Source organism: Lygodium microphyllum, chromosome 3, assembly GCF_053477565.2.
Source record: "Lygodium microphyllum isolate KBCC chromosome 3, Lygodium_microphyllum_v1.1.10, whole genome shotgun sequence".
NCBI lineage: Eukaryota > Viridiplantae > Streptophyta > Polypodiopsida > Schizaeales > Lygodiaceae > Lygodium > Lygodium microphyllum.
Window position 1 is genome coordinate 26,048,959 of NC_141137.1, and position 7,259 is coordinate 26,056,217.

Sequence of the window (7,259 nt, forward strand, 5' to 3'; positions counted from 1 at the left end):
GTTGCTTTAATTGTGCTTGCATCAAAGTGCTACTATATATAATTTTGGAGATGATTGTTTATATATTTCATTGCAGCCAAAGTATGGGCTCTAATAGAATGAATGTGCGAAAAATGAAAGAGGTGGCAAGGGGACAAGAGATGCATGTTGCTAAATGTACAAGAGCTACAAAGATTTGAAGAAACACGAGGGCTACTTCAAGTGCTTCGGACTTTAAAAAACTTGAGGCCAAGATGAATGAGTTGATGGAAATGCAGATGAGTTTATGTGTGCGTGTTGATCATGCACTTGCCATGTACTCAATGGAGTTACATGAACATGCTAAAGGTCTGTATAGTGTTGTGTGTGAGACAAAGCATACACAGGGTATTCTCCAGCAAGTGTTGACTGATTTGGGTGGTGAAGTAAGGGCACTTTCAGCAATTATTTTCGAGACAAGTAGATTAATGAATCTACTGGTGAATGATATGTGGGCTTCGGTCTGAGGGCTTGGAGATGACCATGAACGTGTGATTTGCCAGAGGGGTTGTTGGTTGCCATTCTTGCAATTTCAAATGAATGTTAGTAGGTTTAATGCTTTGCTGCAACAATTGAGCCGTCAGATGAACGGTCGCATCTAAGGAGAAAGAATTGCTTAGGGTGGAACTTATAAGTTCGGATTGTCTTGCATATTTTAAAGTGCATGGCCTAGCACTTTTTATGATATTATATGCTTACTTTTTGTAAAGCCTACGTGGAATGTGTTAAGATGTGTAACATTTTTGATATAACAAAGCATATTTGAGCAAAATGTATTGAGTGTGTATAACGTGATGTCTCTTTCTTAAGATTTACATGGAGCAGTATTGATAGTCCAGTGACGGTTAGTATATTTACATTCGATGTATTGCATACATCGAATGTATGCAATACATTTAGTTTTGAAATCAAACCATGCCTTTGATAAAGTGCATTGATAATTATTTATGTGGTTACATGTTTACTTTATTTTGTTAGTTAATTGAAATGGATCAATTATGCATGTGTTTATATCTAAATTCTCTATCTCAGCAACAAGGCTCTCTCTCTCTCTCTCTCTCTCTCTCTCACATGGGCAGGCGCAACGTCTTTGTAGACAGATACATTGACAGGGTTGCATGCATCGACTCAAATACGGTGGCAGTGGTTTTGTGTCTTAATATTTAATCTTAATATTTAATCATGTAAATATTTAAATATTAAATTTATCTATACATATATACTGATCCATGCTTTCGATGGAATTAGTTGATAAAAGTTTTTGTGGCCATCCAATCAATATGGGGTGTTCGCATCGAGCAAATGGCAAAGACTATGTGTTGTGTGTTCATAGGGACGTGCTTATGTAAATCCACAAGGGATGTTTGACGACAGGTTGCTAGACTCAGGGCTCGAAAATGGATTTTAGATCATGTAGACACATTCGTAGGGATATTAAAAACCTGCCTCTTCATCAAGAGATTCGAAGTGGTCATCATGAACTAGGCTAACCACATTTTGGTATAGACTTGGCTAATGTTTTGCCATCATGGGATTGAACCATTAGGGGATTTCAAGTCCAACGACAGTTTGGTGTGGATTTGACGAATGCTTTGCCATCAGTGGGTGGTTGCAACGGTCTTAATCATGTGATTATTGAGTCACACATTAATAATGTTTCAATTTCTAAGTGCCAGAATGGGGGAAATATTAATGGAGTGGATTGTGAGAGTGTGACTTGCCATTTTGAAATTGTAAATGGGGATAATGAGCCAGTTGAACAACATATTGGTTTAGATTTGGCAATGATGCATGTCGATTGTGTTGTGCTTGATATTGTTACGTCAATAGATGGTTGTGATTTTGGGAATCACCACAATGTGGAAAATTCCGTGGTTAATGAGTCATGTGTTCATAATATTGTTATTTTTGATCCCCAGAGTGGTGGATTGTGCTCCATTTTACATGCTTTGCCTACAATGGATGTTCACCCGGCAACAACTGTACTGCTATTTTAAGAGCCGGATGTGCATTCCATGGGAAGTCTTTCTGAAATGTGGAGAGGTGTTCAACTAAGTTGTGGAGATGTGAGACTCGGGTGCAAGGGTCAATTTTGTTTGGAAGGCACTGTTGTCGAAATGGAAAAGTAATGTTGCCACCATTGCAACGTCCACCATAGCCATTTCATGATTTGTTGCATGGTATGCACCCCCTCAGAGTAGGATATTTAAAAATAACATACAAGCATACAACAGAGCTCTTGCATTTGTATCACTCGGAGCTAATGTTGACGAGCTACACCTTTAGACTGCATGGCTTTGTTTATCACAGTATAGGTACTTTGCTTTCTAATGTGCAACATTAAGAAATGCCAAGATTTGCACAACTCTATGTTTATGATACCGAGCATGAGTTGCTTAATAGGATGGAGGTTATGCATGATTTATTACCAAATTTGCTAGGGGAGCTTCAATGTATGATGCATCGACACAAAATATATGCACATGCTTTTAGGTCTGTGGGTTTTCAATTGCAAAATAATCCCGTGCAAGAACTAAGAATGAGTATTTTTGGTGTTCAAAGAACCAGTAAACAATACTCTACTCTTGCAACAACTGAGATTGCAGCTATCATGCCGGGGCAGGGTGACGAGGATACTCTTGATTGTCGGGATATTTATGTTTACACTTAGGGTGGTCGATGTGTTGCTATTTCAAACTTGCATAGAGCATATATGCCAATGCTATATGTCCTCCTTTTTCCTATGGGAGATGATGGTTGGTTCCCTACATTAATGTTCGTATTCTTGTTAACATATATGAATTGTCCAATAAAAATTGTGTTACCCAAATGCAATTTTATGCATTCCATCTTCAAGTGCGTGAAGATACTGAGGTGTGCATATTGCGTGGTGGTCAACTATTGCAACGATTTATTGTTGATGCTCGTTGTAGTATAGAGCAGTGTAGGTTAACTTGATGTCACCATAATCAATCAGTGTTGCAATCGGAGGCCTACAAAGGCCTGGCAGACATGGTGGGGGCAAACGATAATGAGCCAATGTAGATTGTTGGTGCCTCTGTTGGCAAGAGGATAGTTTTTCCATTGTCATTCACGGGTGGGCCAAGGCACATGTATCAATTATATCAGGATGCCATGGCTATAGTGCGATGCAAGGGAAAACCTGACCTTTTTATAACAATGACATGCAATCCAAAGTGGTTGGAGATAACTAATGCTTTATTGCCTGGGCAAAGTGCTTATGACTGTCCGGATTTGACTGCTCGTGTGTTTCATAAAAAGCATGCTAATTTAATGTACATGTTGTTGCAGAAGGATCTCTTTGGAAAGGTTGCAGGCTATGTTACTTTGATTGAATTCAAAAAGAGGGGGCTACCACATTCTCATACTTTGCTAATTTTAGAGCCGTCTTTCAAACCTTCTGAAGCATGTCACTACGATAGACTGGTTTGTGCTGAGTTGCTCGATAGAGTTAAGTTTCTAGCCTTATTTGAGACAATTTCAAAGTATGCGGAGGATTGAACCCCAAGAGTCCTTGTATGGATAAGGGTAGATGTACTAAGGTAGATATACTAAAGACCACACGTAAAAATTAGTGGACATGACAACAGTTGATAGTTCTGGTTATCCCATTTATCGAAGATGAGATGATGAAAACTCTATGATCATAAATGGTAATGTTATTGATAATCAGTGGATTGTTCCATATAATCCTTTCTTAAGTAAGAAATATAATGCACACATAAATGTGGAGGTGTTCTCGACAGTTATGACTGTTAAGTATTTGTATAAGTATGTGTACAAGAGGCATGACCGTGCAACCGTCAAATTTTCTGTTGGGTTTCATTCAGCATGGAATGGTGGCAATGTTCACAAGGTGGACGAGATACAAAGTTATTTGGATGCATGACATGTTTCTGCCTCTGAGACATGTTGGCGGACCTATGATTATGGATTACACGATGAAAAGCCTGATATACAACGTTTGTAGGTTCACTTACTTGGTGAGAACTATGTGGTGTTTCAAGATACACATAGTATACTAGATGTTGTGCGGAATGAAGACCTCCAGAAAACTACTCTTACTAAATGGTTTGTGTGCAATCGCATTCATCCAGAGGTTAGGACTATTCGCTATCAAAACTTTCCAGTGTATTGGGTGTGGAATGCATGACATAAGATGTGGACTAGGAGGAAGCGTGGGAATACATGTGGTCGGATGTATTTTGTGGCGCCTACCTATGGTGAGCTCTACTATTTGCGGATGCTTTTAACAGAGTGTCGGGGATGTACTTCTTTCGAAGATTTGCGTACTATTGATAATGTGATCTATGATGCTTTTAGGGATGCTTTCATTGCAAGGGGCATGTTGGAGAGTGATGATGAATATGTTGTGTGCTTAGAAGAAGCTGCCTCTGTGCAAACTAGTGCTCAACTCAGTACTTTTTTTGTTGCAATTTTGGTCTTTTGTGAGCCAGCTCGGCCTGGCCATCTATGGGAAAGATTTTTGGTGCCAATGGTAGAGGATATCATGTATAGATTGCAGCTATTGCAGCTACAACCCGTGCACACCTCTCTTGGTGTTCTGTAGCATGAGGCATCTAACATGACTTTGTTACATCTGTAAGACCTTTTGCGTCATGTAGGGCGAAGACTCTCTGATTTTGATGAGTTGCTTGAATGCCATCAACCAAACTCACAACTGCATGCTAACCCTCTTTTGTAAGATGAATATGCATACAACATATCAGAACAACGTAGGGTTTCTGAATCCATGGAGTGAATGTTGAATGAGGAACAAAGAATTGCCTTTAGTGCAGTTATGGATGCTGTTGACACAGATACTGGGGATGTATTCTTTTTGGATGGTCCTGGTGGGTTTGGGAAGACTTTCCTATATAAATGTTTACTTGCCAAGGTGCGCAGTGGCGGCCATATAGCGTTGGCAACAACATCATGTGGCATTGCTGCCTTGCTTTTACCAAGTGGTTGTACAGCTCACTCACGGTTTAAAATCCTAGTAGAATTAAATAATCGATCCACTTGCAATATTCCCGTTCAAAGTGACCTTGCTTGGTTATTGAGACAATCGAGCCTTATTTGTGGGATGAGGCTCCTATGACTCATCGATATGCCTTTGAAGCAGTTGATAGGACTCTAAGAGATGTTATGAGTTGTGATAAGCCATTTGGTGGAAAAGTTGTTTTGTTTGGAGGGGATTTTAGGCAAGTCTTACCGGTTGTGGTAAAGGGAACACATGAGGATATTGTTAATGCTGCATTGTGTTACTCTGATTTGTGGCGTTACATAAGGGTGCTAAGTGTTGGGGATAAAGGCACCTCTGCCTAGCCGCTCGTGTATTACTACACTGACAGTCACTGCCACTGCACACTACAGGTGGTGGGCGCCTGTCACCGTCACTTTATTCTTTATTCTTTTAGTGATAGTTTGAATAAAGGAAGGCCCGGTCACACATTGTGACTGTTGGAGTTCCCATTTCTTGTCTCTCCCTTTCTTGCTCTTGCTCTCCCGCCATAGCTCTCAAGTCCAATCTTCGATCCATCGCTCCCTTTCAACTGGTATCAGAGCTCGGCTTCCCGACTCTTGAGCTTGGTTCATGGCATTCTCAGCATCCCATCGACTCCCTACTTGCATTGGGTCTCCTTCCCAGCAGCCATATCCGACTCCTTCGAGCTCCCGTCACTCCTCGGCTTCCCGAGCATCTTCTCGGCATTGTTGGGCACCTTCAGGGCATTACATCAAAGGTATTTGATCATTTTCATTAGGGCTTACTTCAGTTCTCAGGTCTCATAGGTTGTAAACAAGTTGTGGGCAGCCATAGCTCACACTTCTTGGAGCTTCCTTCACCTGAATCTTGCTTCCAGTCTATCAAAGCTTGCTGAGGCTTGGTGTAGGCTTTCTTTGGCCCTCATTTCTGCCCCCTTTGGGCCCTATTGTTGACACGTGGGACATCAGACCCCCCAGCCAGTTCACGGTTTTTTTTTTTGCGCCTGTTTCAAAATCTGGCCCAAAAATCACTCTTTTTGTCATATCTCGGGCATTCGGAACCCGATTCAGGCAAGGTAAGAGTCTAAGTTGGGGTTTTGGCACGCTTCGGATGCAATGGTGATGTTGGATTTGCCAAATTCTAATGACAGAATCTTCTACAACAGATTTTAGGTCTGAGACAGCATGTATTTGTATGCTTATGCTTGTTTAGGCATGACTACATAATCGGTTTGATGCCTATTGCATCCCGATTGATTGGGGGATTGAAGCTCCATGTAATGCTATGATTTTGGCCTAATTTTGGGGCTGGAAATACACAGTTTATAATAGTAAATGCATGTTGAATACTCTCGGGCTGAAGCTATCTTTCATGCTTTGACATATGCCTATTCGTTCCGGATGTATGTCTTGGGTTATGCTATGATGTATTGATCATCGAGGGACGACTTTGAGCTTGTCATTGAATCCGGATGCTTTTGGACGCTTGAGCTTATTTCAGCCCGCACTTATTGACATTGGTATATGCTTTGATAGTGATGCTTCTTGGATTTATGCATACCTGTTGCCTACGGCTTGATGCTCATGTCACGGTGCACACGTTGAGCTTGAGTGCTCATTGAAGCTCCACCTTGGATGCATTTTGGATTATCTGGAGTAGTCTTGGATGTTACTTGGCTTGTCAGAGTTTGGATTGGGATGTACTTGATGTCTTATATGCTTATGGATGCTACATACAAATTCTCTACTGCCTACATATTCGGGATGTACTATTGATGTATTGTCTTGGACTTATGTCATTGGCACTGTGTCTTGCCTTGGCTTGAGCTCTTGAGCTCATACATACGGCTTTTGTACCAGTGGGAGCATTCTTGAATGCTTATCAGATATTGAGCAGGTGGTACTTTTATGCATTGAGCCGTTACATGCTATTGAGCAGTACAGACACTTGACACTTTGGGACTTATTACCTTTTGGGATGATACATCATATGTCTTGGTTCACTATATGCTTATGAGCTAAGTCTCAGTTTTGGATCCGTATCTTTGTGAACTGACACCTACTTGTGTCAAGTTTTGGTAGTGGCAGGAACGCTTTGCCTCGTTACGTGGGGGGTGTGCCTACTCACTGGCAGATGTTTGTACTTGGGTATTGGATTCATGCTTATCGACCGTCATATGCTTATGCTATGCTCGCATGATACCGGCTTTGGTCTTGGTAGTATCTGATTGCCT